The sequence below is a fragment of the Sarcophilus harrisii genome, chromosome 2, assembly GCF_902635505.1.
Source record: "Sarcophilus harrisii chromosome 2, mSarHar1.11, whole genome shotgun sequence".
Taxonomy (NCBI): Eukaryota; Metazoa; Chordata; class Mammalia; order Dasyuromorphia; family Dasyuridae; genus Sarcophilus; species Sarcophilus harrisii.
The window spans coordinates 466,306,465-466,327,209 of record NC_045427.1 but is presented as its reverse complement, the minus strand read 5'-3'; positions in this window follow the sequence as shown (position 1 = coordinate 466,327,209).

Here is a 20,745-nt window from a genome sequence, read left to right as displayed (position 1 = left end):
GGGGGGGGGGGCCCTCCTAGGATGGGCTGTCCCTTTCACCCCGTGCGCCAGGCCGGAGCCTCCTGTGGTAACACGATCATTCGTTCTGGGTCTGAGTTTCCTCCCCTGCAAAATGAAGGGGCTTGGACTCGATCTCCCAGCGCTCCCAGTCCTCACAGCCCGGGCAGACCCACAGTTTCAACCACATCCTTGCACACACGCTCGAACGAACACCAACCTGAGAACGAGCCGCACACACGCTGACTCCACATTAATGACCCTTTTCACCTCCACCCTTACCCTCGCCCTAAATTCCTCCCAACTTCATTCATCCGGATTTACCCCAGATTCTTCAGAATGGTAACATTTCGCAGTATCTCAGGCCCGGAAATACTTTTTTTTTTTTTTCTTTTTACTCGGGATTTTATTTTTCCAAATACATGTAAAGATAGTTTTCGACATTCATTTTAGTAAAACTTAGCGTTCCAAATTTTTCCTCCTCCCTTCCCCCTCACCAAGAGAACAAGCAATCTGATAAAGGTTAAATATCTGTTATCCTTTTAAACATATTTCCACCTCATGCAAGAAAAAATCTGACCAAAAAAAACAGGAGAAAGAAAAAAAGCAAGCAAGACAGTGAAAAAAGAATGCTTCTATCCACATTCAGTCTCCATCATTCTCTCCCTGGATGCAGATGGCATTTTCCATCCCAGGGGTATTGGAATTGCCTTGAATCACCTCACTGTGGAAAACAGCCAAGTCCATCACAGTTGACCATCACATAATCTTGTTAACTGTTTACAATGTTCTCCAGGTTCTGTTCTCTTCACTCAGCATCAGTTTCGTGTAGGTCTTTCCAGGCTTTTCTGAAATCAGCCTGTAAATCAATATTCCATTACCTCCATTGTATCATAGATTATTCAATTATTTCCCAACTGATGGGCATCCACTTAATTTCCAGTTCCTTGCCATTGCAAAAAGAGCTGCTACAAATACTTTTGCATAGGTGGGTCCTTTCCTCTTTTTAAAGATCTCTTTGGGATATAAGCCAAGTAGAGACTTGCTGGATCAAAGGGTATGCACAGTTTGATAGCCCTGTGGGCATAGTTCCAGATTGCTCTCCAGAGGGGTTGGATCAGTTCATAACTCCACCAACAATATATTAATGTTCCAGTTTTCCCACATCTCCTCCAACATTTATTTTTCCTGTTTAGCCAGTCTAAGAGGTGTGAAATGGCACCTCAGAATTGCCTTAATTTGCATTTCCCTAAGCGTGATTTAGAGCATTTTAATTAAGAAAATTGTTCATATCCTTTGGCCATTTATCAGTGGAGGAATAACTTGTATTCTTATAAATTTTAGAGATGAGGCTTTTATCAGTAACACTGGCTATAATAAAAATGATTTCCCAACTTGTTTTCCATCTAATCTTGGCTGCATTGGCTTTTTTTGTACAAAACCTTTTTAATTTAATGTAATCAAAATTTTACATTCAATATGTTCTCTAATTCTTCTTTGGCCACAAATTTCTCTTTTCTCTACAGATATGAAAGGTAGACTATCCCTTGTTCTCTTAATTTGCTTATAGTATCATCCTTTTTATCTAAATCATGAACTTGTTTTGATCTTATCTTGGTATAGAATATCAGATGTTGGTCAATGGGTAACTTCTAACATGCTATTTTCCAATTTTCCCAGCAATTTTTGTCAAGTAGTGAATTCTTTTCCCAGAGCTGGGTCTTTGGGTTTATCAAACATTAGATTACTATAAGCATTGACTATAGTGTCTTATGTATCCTTGTGCACCTAATCTGTTCTATTGATCCACTACTCCATTTCTTAGCCAACACCAAATGGTTTTGATGACTTAAGTTTGGTGCAGCTAAGGCCTAGTGTCCTTTCTAAAACTGATCACCCTTCTAATGGAAAAAGGCATGAAGGCATTTAAAACCAGAAGATTCAAGGATCTTTATGCAGCTCCTAACTTGCTACTCCCTATCCAGGCATTCAGTTCCTCATCTAATTGATCCTCCAAGGTCTTTTCCAGCTCTAAGTCTTAAATATAATTACCTTCCTCTTAATCCTCTTTTCAACTCCTCTCAACTATGTCACCTACCTTCTCTCTCACAATACACAAGTGTGGATCTGTATTGTCTTTTTCCAGCCCAAAAGTTCATAATTCAATTTGGAGGGAATAGAAATAACTGACACCTATGTAGCACTTTAAAGTTGGCATAGGACTTCACATATATTTCACTTGAGCCTCAAATCAACACTATAAGGTAGATAATATAAGCATTATCAGTCCTATTTTATGGATGAGGAAATTAGGGTTCACAAATGTGTAGTTGATTTGCCTATGGTCACCTAGCTGGTACCAGAGACAGAATTTTTACCTAGATCTCCTGAGTCCCAAATAGCCATTATACCTTTCAGATATGTGTTTCACAAAAAAAGCACCTAGGTTAAAAAAAATTTCTGTGTCCTCTAACTACTAATTAATTCCAGGCACCCCCAAATTCCTAACAGAAAATATCAAGAAAATGTATATTTCATAGGCCAATTCAAAGATGCATTCAACTAGAGATAAGAGCTCAGGCATTTGAGTCAGAAGATCTAGGGTCAAAACTGAGTTTTCGTATGTAGTACCTTCAGATCCTTGGGCATAGATCATTTTTAAGATTTTGGGTCTCAGAGCCTTACTAATAAAATTAAGAGGTTGGTTCTCTAACGGGCCTTCTCAGCTCTACATTCCATAAACCTCTATCAGTCTTGGGCCCAAACCACACAATGTTCACAATGTTTTTAAAGCCCTTTCAAACATTCCTAAATTATATTTCATATAAAGAAAGCCAAAATATGACCCTAATGATAATGGAACTTTCTCTTACCATGTGGCTATTTACCTTACCTTTTGAAAGATCAGAATTTTTCTCTGCTAACTTTAAACAAACATTCATAAAAACCTCTTGAACCACAAAGATCAGAAAGTCAGGAAATAGTGCTGGCATCAGTGGTTTCCTAAAGTGGTTATTATATATCTTTTCATGTCTCTTACTAGTTACAAAGACCAAGTATTTAAAAGCGTTCTAAGCATCAAAATCAAGGAAAAAAGAGGGAGTAGATGAGAAAATATGGACATTCAAGCAAGTTCAAAGTCCAAACCAAGTTACTGAAAACTGACTTTTAACTTCCATAAATCCTGGGGAAATGTTGGCAAATAATGAAAATCTCCTTTACTTATCAACCAGACAGTTACTGCTATTCTTTCTTACTTAATAAGAAGTATAACATTGCAAGAAATATGAGGGAAAAAACACCAAAAAATGTTTTATTTTAGGGACAGCACAGTATTTGCACAAATGTGTTTTGAAAATTGCTATAAAATGAAATTTATAAAAATTCCCAGAAATACAAAATGTATAAATTAATATTTTACAAGTTCTTTCTGAAAAAACTGTGAAATTTTGAAAAATAACCTGTAATTATTATGCCAAAGTGATTTTCCTAAAGTTCAGGCCTAATCACGTCACTTTTCTTCACAAATAATTCCAGTGGCTCATTATTGCCTCTCTGATCCACTTATAAGTTTCTCAGGCTCTTAAATAATAATAATTATTTTATATATATACATTTATATATATTATTTTATATATATATATATATATATATATATATATATATATATATAAACCAATAACTTTTCCAACTTGCTTTATATACATTATTCCTCTCCAATCTGTTGCCTAGCCAAAGTGGTTTTTCTGCTATTAGGACTCATCTCCTGATTCCATAACTTTGGAGCCTTTTCAGCTCTATCCCTTGTTTCATTTCTACATGAAACATCTTATCCCTCGAGTTCAGGATTCCTAATTTGCAAGATCCATAAAATAGCTGGCCATTTTTAAAAATTTTGATAACTATTTCAATATGTGTTTTCTTTATAATCTTACACTTTTATTGTATGCATATAAATATATTATTCTGAGGTTTCCATAGACTTCAACAGACTGTCAAAGAGGTCCAAAACAAAACAAAAAAAAAAAGGTTAATAATACCTTCTTTAACTGATTGTTCCTTTCTTCTCCCCAAACATCTAAAGGCATTTCCTATTTGTTTTGTATATGTGTTTATGTTTTCTCCTCTGATAAATTATTGGAACATTGGACTGACCGAAAAGTAATAGCACTTTAGTTTGCCACATTAAAGTATCCATTTGTTCATGAAAACCAGAAAGAAACATTTCATCTAAATACACAAATTTGCTAGACTCCTAGGTTTCTTTATTACTTGCCTTTTGGAATATGTCTTTTTATATTTTTAGATAGCCTTCTTCTACTTCTTTAGGAACTTCAACTCTAGGTGAATTCTTCGGATTATTGGCTGCCCCCCTCCACTAGTCACCTCCTTCTCCAATTTTAGAATCAAAAACTATAATCAGATGAATTCTGCCTATATTCCTGAATTGAGGGTGTCAGTGTGTGTTGTTGGAACGTTATCCAATTTGTAAAATTAATTTGTAATTTGTAAATTTCTTATGGGCAAGTTTTTGTGTATCTAAAGTTTAAAGCTGTGCTTACCAGACAAGGTGAATTCTTAATATATATTTTATAGTCACCCATTGTTTTAATTAATCTATAATTTAGAAACTCTAGTTTCAAGCAAATGAAGTATCCCTATACAACTTTACAACTTGGTACCTCCACCAAAATTCACTGAAAATTTACTTAGAATGCTTATGTAATGAAAAACCCATTGATTCTAAAGGCAGTGCTTTCCTAATTTTAGATAGCTTTAATTATTAGAAAGTTTTTATTTACTATTGAGCCTAGATAATCCTCTATAACTTTCATTGCTCCTAATTCAGTCCTCTGGAGCTAAGCCGACAAAGTACAACTCTTCAAGTATTTGTAGAGCTTTCATGTCTGTGTTCCTCACCCCATCCCTGCTCATGGTCAACTTCTTCTGAACACATTAAGCTCATCAGTGTCATTCCTAAAACATGGCATTCAGACCTGAATATAATATTTTACATGTGGTATTACAGGGGCAGAGTACAGTGAGATTCATTCTCCCAATCCTAGACAATATTTTCTTTTCTTTTTTTTCCTCTCAATAGTATTTTATTTTCCCAAATACATGTAAAGATAGTTTTTCAACATTCGTTTTTGTAAACTTTGTGTTTGACAATTTTTTCCTCCCTTCCTTACCTCCCAATTCTCTAAGACAGCAAGCAATCTAATATAGGTTAATACGTGCAATCCTTTTAAACATATTTTTATATTTGTAATGTTATGCAAGAAAAATCAGACCAAAGGGGAAAAACCATGAGACAGAAAAAAACTAACAAGGAAAAAAAAAAAAGATGAAAATGCTATATATTTTTATCCACATTCAGTCTCCATAGTTCTCTTTGGTTGCAGTTGGCATTTTCCATCCCAAGTCTATTGGAATTGCTTTGAATTACTGCATCTCTGTGAAAAGCCAAAGTCCATCAAATGTGATCATCATATAATCTTGTTACTGTGTACAATGTTCTCTTTGTTCTGTTCACTTCACTCAGCATCAATTCATGTAAGTCTTTCTAGGCTTTTCTGAAATCAGCCTGTTCATCATTTCATTTATAACAATAATATTCCATTACCTTCATTATACTATAACTTATTCAAGCCATTCTCCAATTGATGGGCATCCACTCAATTTCTCATTCTTTACCACTACAAAAAGAGCTGCTACAAGCATCTTTATACATATGGGTCCTTTTCGAGCTTTTATGATCTCTTTGGGATATTGACTGAGACTGCTGAATCAAAGGGTATGCACAGTTTTACAGCCCCTTGGGCATAGTTACAAATTTGTTCTCCAGAATGGTTGGATCAGTTCATAATTCCACCAATTTATTAGCATCCCAGTTTTCCTACATCTCCTCCAATATTTATCATCTTTTTCTGTCATCTTAGTCAGTCTGAGAGGTATAAAGAGGCACCTCAGAGTTATCTTAATTTGCATTTTTCTAATCAATAGTAATTTAGAGCATTTTTTCATATGACTAGAAATGGCTTTAATTTATCTGAAAATTGTCTGTTTATATTCTTTGACCATTTATCAATTGGGGAATGACTTATATTTTTATAAATTTGACTAAATTCTCTATACATTTTAGAAATGAGGCCTTTCTCAAATTTACAATCAAAAACATTGGTTGTAAAAACTGTTTCCCAGCTTTCTGTTTCCCTTTTAATTTCAGCTGCATTGATTTTGTTTCTGCAAAAACTTTTCAAATTATTATAATCAAAATTATACATTTCACATTTCATAATGTTCTCTAGTTCTTCCTTGGGTAAAAATTCCTCCTTTCTCCACAGATCTGACAAGTAGACAATCTCATGCTCTACTAATTTGCTTATGCTGTAACCTCTTATGTCTAAATCATGAACCCATTTTGAACTTACCTTGTGAGATATTAGTTGATGCCTAGTTTCTGTCATATTATTTTCCATTTTTCCCAGCAATTTTTGTCAAATTGTGAATTCTTATCCCAGAATCTGGAGTCTTTGGATTTATCAGATGCACTATTACTAAGTCATTTACTATTTATGCCTAGACAATATATTTTTAAGTACCCTGAACTATATAACTGCAGCCTGATGACAAGCCTTTTGTGGAGAATGCAATATTGAATCAGTCAGTTAACAAACATTTCTTGTCAGGCATTGTTCTAAGAGCTGGGGATACAGAAAAGAGCAAAAAACACAGTCCCTGTCCTCATGAAGCTCACACTCTAATGGGAGAAACAAAAGACTAACAATCATACATATAAAATATAAAAATCCTAGTGGAAAAACAGAAACAATGGGGATAAATAGGAATGCCTCTTATACAAGGTAGAATTTAAGATATCTTGAACATAAATCAATCTAATATTTATTACTTGATAAGTTTTTTTCTCATAAAAATCTGCTTCAACTAGATCAAGAAACTGCAATTAAAAAAAAATTAACACAAAATTTCTGAACTTATTTTGGAAGACTACTCTTTTCTTATCCACTTTCAATCTGCCTTCCAGTCTTATCATTCCACCAAAATTGCTTTCTCCAAAATTGTCAGTCTAATGGCCTAAAGATAATACTTATCTTACTTCTACTTCTCAGTCTTCTTTGCTGGATGCTTCTCCAGATCATTCCTTAACTTTAGGTTATCCTTCAAGAATTCTGCCTTGGGCCCTCTTTTCTCTTTTCTACTATACTTTACTTAGTGAACTTATCAAATCCCAAGGATTTAATAACTACTATCTCTTGGTTAATGATTCCCAAATCTACCTTTCCTGTCCTGATTTCTCTGCTGACCTCCAATCTTCAGTTTCCAACTGCCTTTCAGACATCTTGAATTAGATATGCAGTAGACCCCTTAATTTAATATGTCCAAAATGGAATTTATTATCTTTCTCCTAAGCCCTTATCTACTCTTACCTTCCCTCTTACTGTAGAGGGTCACACCATCCTCCCAATCCCTCAAGCTTACAACCTAGTAGTCATCCTGGATTTCTCATACTCTCTCACCCTCTAAAGTCTCTGTGTCTAATTTGTTGCATTATTTTTCAATCACAATCCTTCCTCTCCTCTGATACTGCCACTATTCTAGTGGAGGCCTTCATCTCATAAATGAATCATTATAGTAGCGTACTTGTGGGTTAGCCTGCTTCAAATCTCTCCCTACTCCAATCCATCGTCCATCCAGTTACTAAAATGTAGGTCTGATAATGTTGTACTCTGCCCTCCTCCCAAAACCATTATTTCTAGTTGTCTCCAGCATTAGATAAATATAAATTGCTCTGTTTGACATTTACAACCCTTCATAACACACACACACACACACACACACACACGTCCAGTCTTATTACACCTAACTTTCCAAAACATACTTTTCTTTTTTCTTTTTGTTTCATTTAGTATTTCCTTTTCCCCCAGTTGTAAGTAAAAATAATTTTTACATTCATTTGTAAAACTTCCATATCCTCTCCCTTTCTACCTTCCCAACACCTTCCTGGCCCATTGAGAATGCAAACAATTCAATATACGTTAAACATGTATAGTCATATAAAGTATTTCGTAATAATCATGTTGTGAAAGAAAACATAAGACAAAAAAAACCCTCAAAAATAAAGTTTAAAAAAGTATGCTTCAATCTCCAACAACTTCAATTCTTTCTCAGGATGGATAATGCTTTTCATCATAATTACTTTGAGTTACCTTGGATCATTATTTTGCTCACAATAGTTATGTCATTCACAACTGATCATCTTACAATATTGCTTTTACTTTGAACAGAGTTCATTTCACTTTGCATCAGCTCATGGAAGTCTTTCTAGATTTTTCTAAGAGCATCCTGCTCATCATTTCTATTTCATTGTACTATAGTACAATACTGTTCTAGCATAATCACATACCACAATTTATTCAGCAATTCTCCAATTATGAGTATCCATATTTCCAATTCTTTGCTTTTAGAAAAGAATTGCTATAAATATTTTTCGTACATATAGGTCCCTTTCCTTCATGATTTTTTATGTCTTTTAGGATATAGATTTAGAAGTAGTACTGATAGGTCAAAAGTTCTAGCCCTTTGGGTATAGTTTCAAATTGTTCTACAGATTGGTTGAATCAGTTCACAATTCCAACACTGCATTAATTTTTTATTTTTCCCATATACCCTCCAACATTTGTCATTTTTTTTGTCCTATAAACCAATCTAATAGATATGTGGTAATAATTCAAAATTTTTTAAATTTATATTTCTCCATTCAGTAGTGAATTTGAGCATTTTTTAATATGGCTATTGCTTTGATTACTTCCTCTGAAAACTTTATAACATTTGATCATTTATCAAATGGGGAATGGCTCTTATATTTATAAATTTGATTCAGCTTCACTATATTTGAGAAATGAGGCCTTAAATTAAAAAAATTTGTTACAAGTTTTTTTCTCCCTACAATTACTCTTACTAACTTGGAACTATGGCTGAAGGGGCTATAAAAATCAATATATCCTTTGATCTAATAGTTTTTCTACTGTGTCTGTATTCCAAAAAAGATTATAAAAGAGGAAAAAGTCTCTCATATGGAAAAATGTTTGTAGCAACTCTTTTGAAATTAGAAATTGAGTGGAATTGGGGAATGGCTGAATAGGTTATGGTATATGAATATAATGGAATATTAGTGTTGTTAAGAAATGATGAGCAGATTGATTTCAGAAAAGCCTGGAAAGACTTATATGTGCTGATGCTGAATGAAGTGAACAGAACCAGGAGAACATTGTAAACAGCAACAAGATTATGTGATGATCAACTATGATAGATTTGACTCTTTTCCACAATGAGATGATTCAAGGCAATTCCAATAACCTTGGGATGGAAAATGCCATCTGCATCTAGAGAGAGAACTATAGAGACTGAATGTGGATCAAAGCATAGTATTTTCACCTTTTTTGTTTGTTTTTTTCTCTCGTGATCTGATTTTTCTTGCATGACAAATATGGGAATATATTTAAAAGGATTGTACACGTATAATCTATATTAGATTGCTGTCTTGGGGAGAGGGAGGAAAAAAATTGGAACATAAAAATCTCACAAAAATGGATATTAAAACTATATTGTGTGTATTTGAAGAAATAAAATACTATTGAGAAAATTGCTCTTGCTAACTGTATTCTCCTTTCACCCTGTCCTTCATCAAAAGTGTTTTGCTTCTGACAATCCCCTCCCCAAAACTGACCTCCCTTCTATCACCCTGCTCCTCTTTTATCCTCCCTTTTCTCTCCCCTACAATCCTGAAGGGTAAAATAGATTTTTCTACCCAACAAGTGATTCCCTCTCTGAGCCAATTTTGATGAAAGTTCACTTACTCCCCCTTACCTTCTCCTTCTTCCCCTCCACTGCAAAAAGTTTTTCTTGCATCACAATTTTGTTTGATAATGTACTCCCATTCTGCCTATTCCTTTCCCATTCTCCTAGTACATTCATCTCTCAACCCTTAATTTTATTTTTTTAGATATTATTCCTTCACATTCAACTAATACCTGTACCCTCTGTCTATATATACTCTTTCTAACTGCTCTATTAATGCGAAAGCTCTTATGAGTTACAAGTATCACATGAGTTAAAAGTATCACCTTCACATGTAGAAATGTAAACAGTTTAACCTTCTTAAGTCCCTTATGATTTCCCTTTCCTGGTTACCTTCTTATGCTTCTCTTGAGCCTTGCATTTGAAAGTCAAATTTTCTATTCAGCACTGGTCTTCTCATCAAAAATGCTTGAAAGTCCTTCATTTCATTGAATATGAATTTATTTTACCTGAAGAATTATTGTCTGTTTTGTTAATTAGTGATTCTTGGTTGTAACTCTAGCTCTCTTTCCCTCCAGGATATCATATTCTAAGTCCTCTATTCCTTTAATGTAAAAGATGCTAGATCTTCTGTTATTCTGACTTGAATTGTTTCTTTCTGGCTGCCTGCAGCATTTTCTCCTTGACCTGGGAACTCTGGAATTTAGCTATAATACACCTGGGAGATTTCATTTGAGGATTTCTTTGAAGAAGTGATCCTCTAGTTCTAGAATATCAGGGCAGTTTTCCTTGATAATTTCTTTAAAAATAATGTCTAGGCTTTTTTTATCTTGGTTTTCAGGTAGTCCTATAATTTTAAAATTATCTTTCCTGGGTCTATTTTCCAGGTCAGTTGTTTTTCCATTGAGATATTTCACACATTGTCTTCTTTTCTTTTATTCTTTTCATTTTGTTTTATTTTTTTTCTTGATTTCTCATAAAGTCATTAGCTTCCATGTGCTCTTATTTTATTTTTTAAGGAATTATTTTCTTCAGTGAGCTTTTGTATCTCCTTTTCCATTTGACCAATTCTACTTTTTTAAGGCATTCTTCTCTTTGGCTTTTTGTTCCTCTTTTACCATTTGGCCTAGTCTGTTTTTTAAGGTGTTATTTTCTTTTTTTCTTTTTGGTGTCTCAGTCTACCAAGCTGTTGACTTTTTTTCATGATTTTTTTGCATCACTTTCATCTCTTCTCAATTTTTCTTCTACCTCTCTTACTTGATTTTCAAAATCTTTTTTTTTTTGAGTTTTCCTATGGCCTGAGCCACATTCAGGGGACTCTGGTAGAGGAGATTTGATTTTGTTATCTTCTGAGTGTGAGTTTTGATCTTCCTTGTCACCATAATAACTTTCTATGGTCAGATTTTTTTTTTCTGTTATTTGCTTATTTTCTCGGTCTATTACTTGACTTTTAACTATTGCTAAAGTAAGGCTGTGCCCAAGCTTCAGGAGTTTTATGCAACTATTTTCAGAGATACTTCTAGAAATCTAAATTTTCAGAGCTCTCAAGGTAGGATGATGTAAGGAGGTGTTTATTAGGTGTTTATTCTTCTGCTGGTATGTGCTCTGGTCTGTGAATAACCATAATCAGTCTTTTCTGCATTGGAACTGTGAGGAGGGTTCCCATTCCACTGCAGCCACAAGCTCGGTTGTGCTAATGATGGTTTAAAGAGGGTGCAGAAGTACTAATCCTTCCCAAAATATATTGGGGCTTCAGGTCTTACAGTCTATCAAATGTTGGGGAGCAAGGTTGGACCCCAAAATATATTGGGATTCTAGGTCAGTGTCTCCAGGTATCTCAAAATAATTTACAGGTTTAGATTATCTCCAAATCAAGAGGCAAAAATTTTATTATATTGCTGACAGTTGGCTAATTTCCATAAAGGATTTTTAGTCATTGAGGAGGGAGAAAGACTCCTTTAAAGGGGAAGATGCCATAAGGTGTGGCAAGTTTCTAAAGAACCCCCCATTGTGGGTTCATAGCATAGCATAGCAAGCAAGCTAATCCTAAAAGGAGCTAGTCATTGGCACTTAACAAGTTAATTACTTCTAAGAAAAAGAAAGACATAATAAGGCAGAAAAAGTTTCTAAAGAATTTGCTGTCATAAGGTGGGCAGTTCCTATTGAACCTGCAAAGAAGTAAGGTAGAAGTAGTTTCTTTTATATAAGATAAATAACTTTGGGGGTTAACATCATAACTTGGCTTTCCTGATTGAATATTATGGAGATATGTCAATGTAAGGAATTGGACAAGGAATTTAACCTGGGTCTACTGCTATAAAGGTCTATTTGAAACAACAAAAAGCCTACTTAAGAACAAAAGGTCCACTTAAGGACTGAGAAGAGCTTTTCTCAGCTCTCCTCTGCAAGTAGCTTGGACAGTAAAATTCAGGTCCTTCCCTGTTACTGCCTTTCCCTATGGCCCATAAAGCTACCAACTAAGTACCTGGAGTAGTTCAAAGCATCTGAATCCTGCCTTATTAGCAAAGAACTTCCTGTAATCTCTGTCTGACCAGTTGTTTGACTCCCTTACTATCCATGGACTGAGAGCTCTGGAAGCTACTGCTGCTACTGATTCAGTGTCTCCCAAGGCCTGCTCCTGGTTTGCTAAGGCCAAGGCTATGTTAGCCTGTCTTGTGAAGCATTACCCTCCACTCTCTCCCTGGTTTGACAAACTTTTCCTAGTAACCTTCTAAATTATCCTGAGCTGAAAAACTTGTTTCACTCCATCTTTTTGTGGGGTCTACTGCTCTAGAATTTATTTAGAGTTATTTAAAGGTATTGGGAGCAAGTAGTGGTGTGAGAAGCATTCCTGCCTTTTTCTGCCATCTTGGTCTTGTATTCAACAAATATTTTTACATTATGTAACCCTTAGCAGCTGGCTATTTCAGGGGCAACATACCTCCAGCTTTATACTCCAGGCATTTCTTTCTAGCTTTCCCTCATGCCTGAAATGCTGTCCCTTCTCTGCTCTGTCTAATAACCTCTCTGATTTAAATGGCAACTAAAATCCCATCTTTTACAAAAAGCTTTTCTCAACCAACTCTTTTTAATTCTATTGTTAATTCTATTTCTTAATTCTATTTAATTCTGTTTAATTAATTTAATTTAATTTATTTATTTAAATATATTATAATTAATTAATTTAATTAATTTAATTCATGTTTAATTCTATTGTTATTTGTGGTTAATTGTCAAAGTATTCTACAACCACTTAAGATAGATCATAAATAATTTCCTTAACTATCCCCAAACAAAATCATTTTGAGTAAGAAATGATCAATTTTAGGGGTGGTTCAGCATTTTTATTTTGCTGGGGCAAAGAATTGACATTTATTATGTTATTCAATCTCATTTGCATTAAATGTATGGATCAGTGAGCCAAAGAACAAAGATATCATAAAACTTGGGCATTTTCTCCCATAATATATGGTCACGGGGCAGGTAGGTGGCACAGTGGATAGAGACCAGCCCTAAAGTCAAGAGAACCTGAGTTCAAATCTGGCCTCAGAGACTTAACACTTCCTAGATGTGTGACCCTGGGCAAGTCACTTAACCCCAATTGCCTCAGCAAAAAAATCCAAAAACATAATATATGGTCATACTCATTCTAATATATGGTCATACTCATTCTGAGTACTTATTCAAGTACTCATGATAAAAATGCAGAGCTGTTGGTCTCTTAGTTAAAATGATTTATACAAAAATAGATTTTGCAAGATAATTATCAGAATATAAAGAATGCAAGTTACACAAGAGTGAGTCAAGTTTAAATATATTTACAATGATTTATTAGCTTGAAGAAAACAAAAAGGATATTGTCTGCAAATATTTTATATTATTGTTATTCAGTCAGTCTTTGAGAATATTTTTATTAAATCACATCCTGACAATGAATAAACAATAGAAATAATGTATTTTATTATAAGTATTTTAGTTTGTGCTGCACATCCACTCAAGTTATCAACAGTTTTGGTCTTCTGGCTCTACTTATAACATTTCCGCATTTCTATTAAAGGATAGATTACATTGTTTTATCCTCATGGATCCTGAATTACAAGGGATTGCCTTCTCCAAAAGTTGCTATGACTCTGTCACCCTAGAATAAACTACAAATTTCTCATTTAGCATTTAAAGCCTTTTACAATCTGGCTCCAACCAATCTGTTCAGAATGGTTATATATTACTTTCTTCTCAAAGGCATTTTTTTCCAACCAAACTGGACTACTTGATGCTCCTAATATACAGCATCTCATCTCTTGCCTCTGTGCCTTTGCAAAGGATGTCCCTGATCCATGTTCCCTTTCCTTACCTACACTTACTTACACTTAGCCCACACAGAGTTCAGCTGTTGCTGCTCTGACTCTCTAAATTGCTTTATTTTTGTTTTGTTCATATTTTGTATTTATCAGTGAATATGTTGTTTTCTCCTCTTCTCCCCTTCCCACACACAATAGAATTTAGAGTCCTTGACAGCAGTAACTATTTAATAAATTTTGTCTTTGCATCCCTAGCATCCCACAATGTCTGGCTTGTAGGCAGGCCCATGTTGGACCATGTAGGCCCAAATTGTCAAATATTACCAAGAAAGCTTATTGAAAGTGAATAGTCAATGACTACAGTAATCTAGTATTTAATAAATCCCAAAACTCCAAAACTCACTATTTGACAAAAATTTCTGGGAAAATTGGAAAATTAGTATGGCAAGAATTAGGTATTAACTAACACCTCATACCTTATATCAAAATAAGGTCAAAAGGGATTCATTATTTAGAAATAAAGGGTGATACTATAAGTAAATTAGCAGAACAAGAGAAGATCTATATCAGATCTGTGGAAAGGGGAGTAACTGATGGAAGAACTAGAGAAGATTATGAAAGGCAAAATGGATAATTCTGATTACATTAAATTAAAAGGCTTTTGCACAAACAAAACCAATGCAGCCAAAATTAGAAGGGAAGCAATTTGCTGGGGGAAAAAATTTACATCCAATATCTCTGATATTTTATTCCTAAAATATATAGAGAATTGACTCAAATTTAAGAATATAAGCCATTTAACTCCAATTGATAAATGGTCAAAGGATATAAAGACAATTTTCAGACTAAGAAATTAAAGCCATTCTTAGTCACAAAAAATGCTCTAAATCAATATTGATTAGAGAAATGTAACTTAAGATGACTTCAAAGTACCCCTTCAATGCCTCCCAGATTGGCTAAGGTAACAGGAAAAAATAATGATAAATGTTGGAGGGGATGTGAGAAAACTGAACACTAATATATTGTTAGAGGAGTTGTGAATTGATCCGACTATTTTGGAGAGCAATCTGTAACTATGTCCACTCTTTGATCCAGCAGTATCTCTACTGGATCTGGATCCCAAAGAGATCAATAGGAAGGATAATCCAATGCACCCACATGTGCAAAATGTAATGGTATATTATTGTTCTATAAAATAGCAAGATGATTTCAGAAAGGCCTGAAGAGACTTATATAAATTGATGCCAGTGAAATGAGTTGAACCAAGAGAACATTGTGCACAGCAACAAGATTATGTGATGATAAACTGTGATAGAGTTGGCTCTTTTCAATAATGAGATGATTCAGGCCAATTGTTGTTGCTGTTGTTTGCTTGTTTTTTTTTTTTTTTTCATTTTTTTCTCTTTTGATCTGATTTTTTCTTGTGCAGCATGATAAATGTGGAAATATATTTAGAAGAATTGCATATAATATTGGATTATTTACTATCTAGGGGAAAGGAAAGAAGGGAAGAGAGGGAGAAAAATATGGAACACAAGGTTTTGCAAAGATGAATGTTGCATGTATTTTGAAAAATAAAAAGTTATTAGTATTTTAAAAAAAAAGGAAACATAGAAATTTATTTCCTGATCCAAAGAGTCATTATTTCTTTTGAATTTACTTGGTAAAATCTCTCATTGAGCCCTTCTGTAATCTTTTGGGTAATTTTGCATGTTTGACTGTATTATTTACACTAATATATATATGTATATATATGACTATATTATTTATACTACTATATACTACACTATATGAAACACAGCTTTCATATAGTGGTTTTTAAGATTGACAATCACTTCAATTTGTTTCTAGTTTTAATGAAACTATAATAGTTAAAACTTCCAAAGAATTACCAAACTCACTTCCTGAAAGATAGACATAATTACTATGGATAGCCCCAAACTTAGGGCTTTAATCTAAAATTAGGGAATTCCCAAAAGAAATCAAGTAGCTCCCTAATTTCATCTGTCCAAGATTCAAGATGGTTCTTTTTTCTAGCATTTTAAAGAACAAGAAACCTGGAGGTGGACAATCCTAATGAATCTGAAGATTTTACCCATTTTACTTAAGCATATGACTTATACTCTGTGGATAAGACATTAAAGCTAACTATCCTTTATTCCCAAATGTTGCAAAAACTTTGAAAACCTAAGCATTCCATCAATGCATATATTTCCAACAATAATGTTGTTGGATTGTTGGAATAATGCATATCTCAATCCATCCATGTCTTCCTATCCTGTTTAACTCTTATCTATGTTGTTTAATAAGTTCACCATGGTACAGAGAAGGAGGACTAATGTACTGAAGCCCTTTGATTTTTCTTAAATATGACATAGATAAAAATGGAGAACATGGGCTATTGATTGGTTATATGTGTTATTCACCATTTAACCTTTTCAACTGTATATTTCTTTCATAGCATTGTTTTCTTTTCTTCTTTCCTGAATAATTCAAAATGAGATTTGGTGGCAAATTCTTTGGCCATAGAAACCCATTACACCTAGAAATATGGAAATAACTTTAAAACTTCAAAACTCAAACATCAAACAAAAATCATCCTACATAGGATGATTTTCTTTATATGGATTTTTCTTTTTCAAACTACATGCAAAAATAGTTTTCAGCATTCACCCTTGCAAAATCTTGTGTTCCATATTTTTCTTGCTCCCTTTCCATTTTCCCCCTCCCTCAAGTAATCCAATATAGGTTAAACATGTGCAATTCTTCTAAACATATTTCCACATTTATTATGCTGCACAAGAAAAATCAGATCAAAAGGAAAAAGATGAAAAAGAAAAAAAAAAAACAAGCAAGCAAATAACAACAAAAAAAGGTGAAAATACAATGTTGTGATTCACATTCAGTCCCCATAGTCTCCTGGCTGGGTGCAGATGACTCTCTCCATCACAAGATCATTGGAATTGTCCTGAATCCCCTTCACTGTTGAAAAGAACCAAGTCCATTACAGTTGATCATCATATAATCTTGTTGTTGCAGTGTACAATGATTTCCTAGTTCTGCTCACTTCACTTTGCATTAGTTCATGTAAGTTTCTCCAGGTCTCTCTGAAATCATGCTCCTGATCATTTCATATAGAACAATAATATTCCATAAGATTCATATACTATAACTTATTCAGCCATTCTTAAACTGACGGGCTGTCAAAGAGATACTAAAGAAGGGAAAGGGACCTGTATGTGCCAAAATGTTTGTGGCAGCCCTGCTTGTAGTGGCCAGAAACTGGAAAATGAATAGATGCCCATCAGTTGGAGAATGGTTGGGTAAATTGTGGTATGTGAATGTTATGGAATATTGTTCTGTATGAAATGACTAGCAAGATGATTTCAGAAAGGCCTGGAGAGACTTACATGAACTGATGCTGAGTGAAATGAGCAGGACCAGGAGATCATTATATACTTCAACAATGATACTGTATGAAGATGTATTCTGATGGAAGTGGATTTCTTTGACAAAGAGACCTAACTCAGTTTCAATTGATCAATGATGGACAGAAGCAGCTACATTCAAAGAAAGAACACTGGGAAATTAATGTAAACTGTTTTGATTTTTGTTTTTCTTCCCGGGTTATTTTTACCTTCTGAATCCAATTCTCCCTGAGCAACAAGAGAATTGTTTGGTTCTGCACACATATATTGTATTTAGGACATACTGCGACATATTTAACATATATAGGACTGCTGGCCATCTAGGGGAAGGGGTGGAGGGAGAGAGGGGAAAAATCAGAACAGAAGTGAGTACAAGGGAAAATGTTGAAAAAAATTACCCTGGCATGGATTCTGTCAATAAAAAGTTATAATAAAAAAAAAATCAAAAAAAAATATAAATAAACTGACGGGCTGAAACTCAGTTTCTAGTTCGCCACTACAAAAAGTGCTGCTATAAACATTTTTTCCCTCTTTTATTATCTCTTTGGAATACAGGCCCATTAGAGACTGCTGGATCAAAGGGTATGTACAGTTTGATAACCCTTCAGAATGTTTGAATAAGTTTACAACTCCTCCAACAATATATTAGTGTCCCAATTTTCTGATATCCTCTCTAACATTTATTCATTATCTTTTCCTGTCATCTTAACCAATTTGGGAAGTGTAAAGTGGTACTTCAGAATTGTTTTAATTTGCATTTCTCTAATCAATAGTAACAGAACAGAATGTTTTTTTCATATGATTTAGAAATGGCTTTCATTTCTTCATCTGCAAATTGTCTGTTTGTATCCTTTGACCATATATCAACTGGAGAATGGTTTGTATTCTTATAACTTTTGAGTCAAATCTCTATATAATTTAGAAATGAGGCTTTCATCAGAACCCTTGATTATAAAATTTTGTCATATTTTCTGCTTCCCTTTTAATTTTGGCTGCATTGATTTTGCTTGTATAAAACCTTTTTAATTTAATCAAAATTATCTATTTTGCATTTCATAATGTTTTCTAGTTCTTCTTTGGCCATAAATTCCTTTTTTCTCTACAGATATGAGAGGCAGATTATCCTTTGTTCTGTTTTTTTTTTTCCTAAGGTAATTGGGGTCAAGTGACCTGCCCAGGGTGTCCCACTGCTAGGAAGTGTCAAGTATCCGAGACCAGATTTGAACTCAGGTCCTCCTGACTTTAGGGCTCTCAAAGGACTTTTAAAAGTCTTCTCCAGTACCACAATTTGAAAATGTGGATTTTGTGGTGCTCTGCTTTCCTCATAGTTCAATTCTCACAGCAATAATTTACTGCTGGAAAAACTGTAGCTTTGACTATATCTTTTGTTAGCAAGGTGATATCTCTGTTTTTTACTATGCTGTCCAGATTTGCCATAGCTTTCCTTCCAAGGAACAAGTATCTTTTAATTTCACGGCTGCAGTCATCATTTGCCCCCAAATTTTAAATCTGACACTGCTTCCATTTCTTCTATATTTGTTAGGAAATAATGGAATCAGTTGCCATGATTTTAGGGTTTTTTTTTGTTGTTGTTGTTGTTTTAATGTTAAGCTTTAAGCCAGTTTTTATACTTTCCTTTTTCATCCATATCAAAAGGCTTCTTAATTATTCTTCACTCTTTGCCATCAAAATGTTATCATGTACATTTCTGAGATTGTTGATTTTTCCCCAGCAATCTTAATTTCAAGCTTTTTATTTATTCATATTGACATTGCACATTATATACTCTGCATATAAATTAAATAAATAAGATAATTTCATCATACTCCTTTTCTAATCTTAAACTAATCAGTTGTTTCATGTTTGGTTCTAACTGTTATTTCTTGGTCCACATGCCAATTCCTTAGGAACCAAATAAGAATATCTAGTGCTCCCATCTCTTGGAACATGTGACACATTTTGTTATAATCCACAAAGGTTTTCAAGTAGTCAATGAAGCAGAAGTAGATGTTTTTCTGGAACTCCCCTGTTTTCTCCACAATCCATTGAATGTTGACAATTTGGTCTCTAGTTCCTCTCCTTTTTGAATGCCAACCTGCTCTTTTGGTAGTTCTGAATTTACATATTGCTGAAGCTTACCTTGCAGAATCATAAGCATAATCTTATTAGCACGTGAAATTGAATACAGTTTAGTAGTTTGAACATTCTTTGTATTTTTTTAGGATTTGGATATAAAATGATCTTTTCCAATTTAGTAGCTGCTTTTAAGTTTTCCAAATCTTGCAGTAAGAAAGTTGTGCCTTGACCCAGTCAGCTTCAGGTCTTATTTTAACTGACTGTATAGAGCTTCTCTATCTTTGGCTGCAAACTATATAACCAATCTGATTTCTATATTGACTATCTGGCGATGTCCAGTCACCTTTTGGGTTGTTGAAAAAGTGTTTGCTATAAGCAGAAAGTTATCCTGATAAAATTCTATTAGTCTCTGCCCCCCTTCATTTTATACTCCAAAGCCAAACATGCCTGTTATTCCAATTATCTTTTGATTTCCTGTTTTAGCATTCCAGTTCCCTATAAGGTGTTATCTCTAGAATATATTAAAGAACTGCTCAACTTTAGCCTCTTCAGTATCAGTGGTTGGAATCTAGATGTGTATTACTGTGATGCTGAATGGCCTTGTAATCAAACTAATATCATTCTGTCAGCTTTGAGATTATGCCTCAATACTGCTTTTCTTAACATTTTATTGACTATATGGGTTACTCCCTTTCTTCTAAGGTATTCTTACACCCAGTAAAATATGTAATGATTGTCTCAATTAAATTCATTCATTCTTATCCATTTAAATTCATTGACACCCAAAATTTTGGTATTTAATTTTTTTCACCTCCTGTTTGATGTTCATAGAGCTTATATTCTAGATTCCTGTGAAGTATTGACTTTTATAGCATTGGACTATTCTTTCATTACCAGACACATTCACAGCTGAGCTTCCTTTTGGTCCAACCTCTTCATTTTTTCTGGAGCTACTTGTAATTGTCCTTTGCTTTTCCCAGTAGTGTGTTAGGCACCTTCAGACCTGAGGGCTCATCTTCCAGTGTCATATCTTTTATCAATTTAATATGATTCATGGAGTTTTCTTGGCAAAGAACCTGGAATGGTTTGCCATTTCTTTCTCTGCTGGATCACCTTGCATCAGA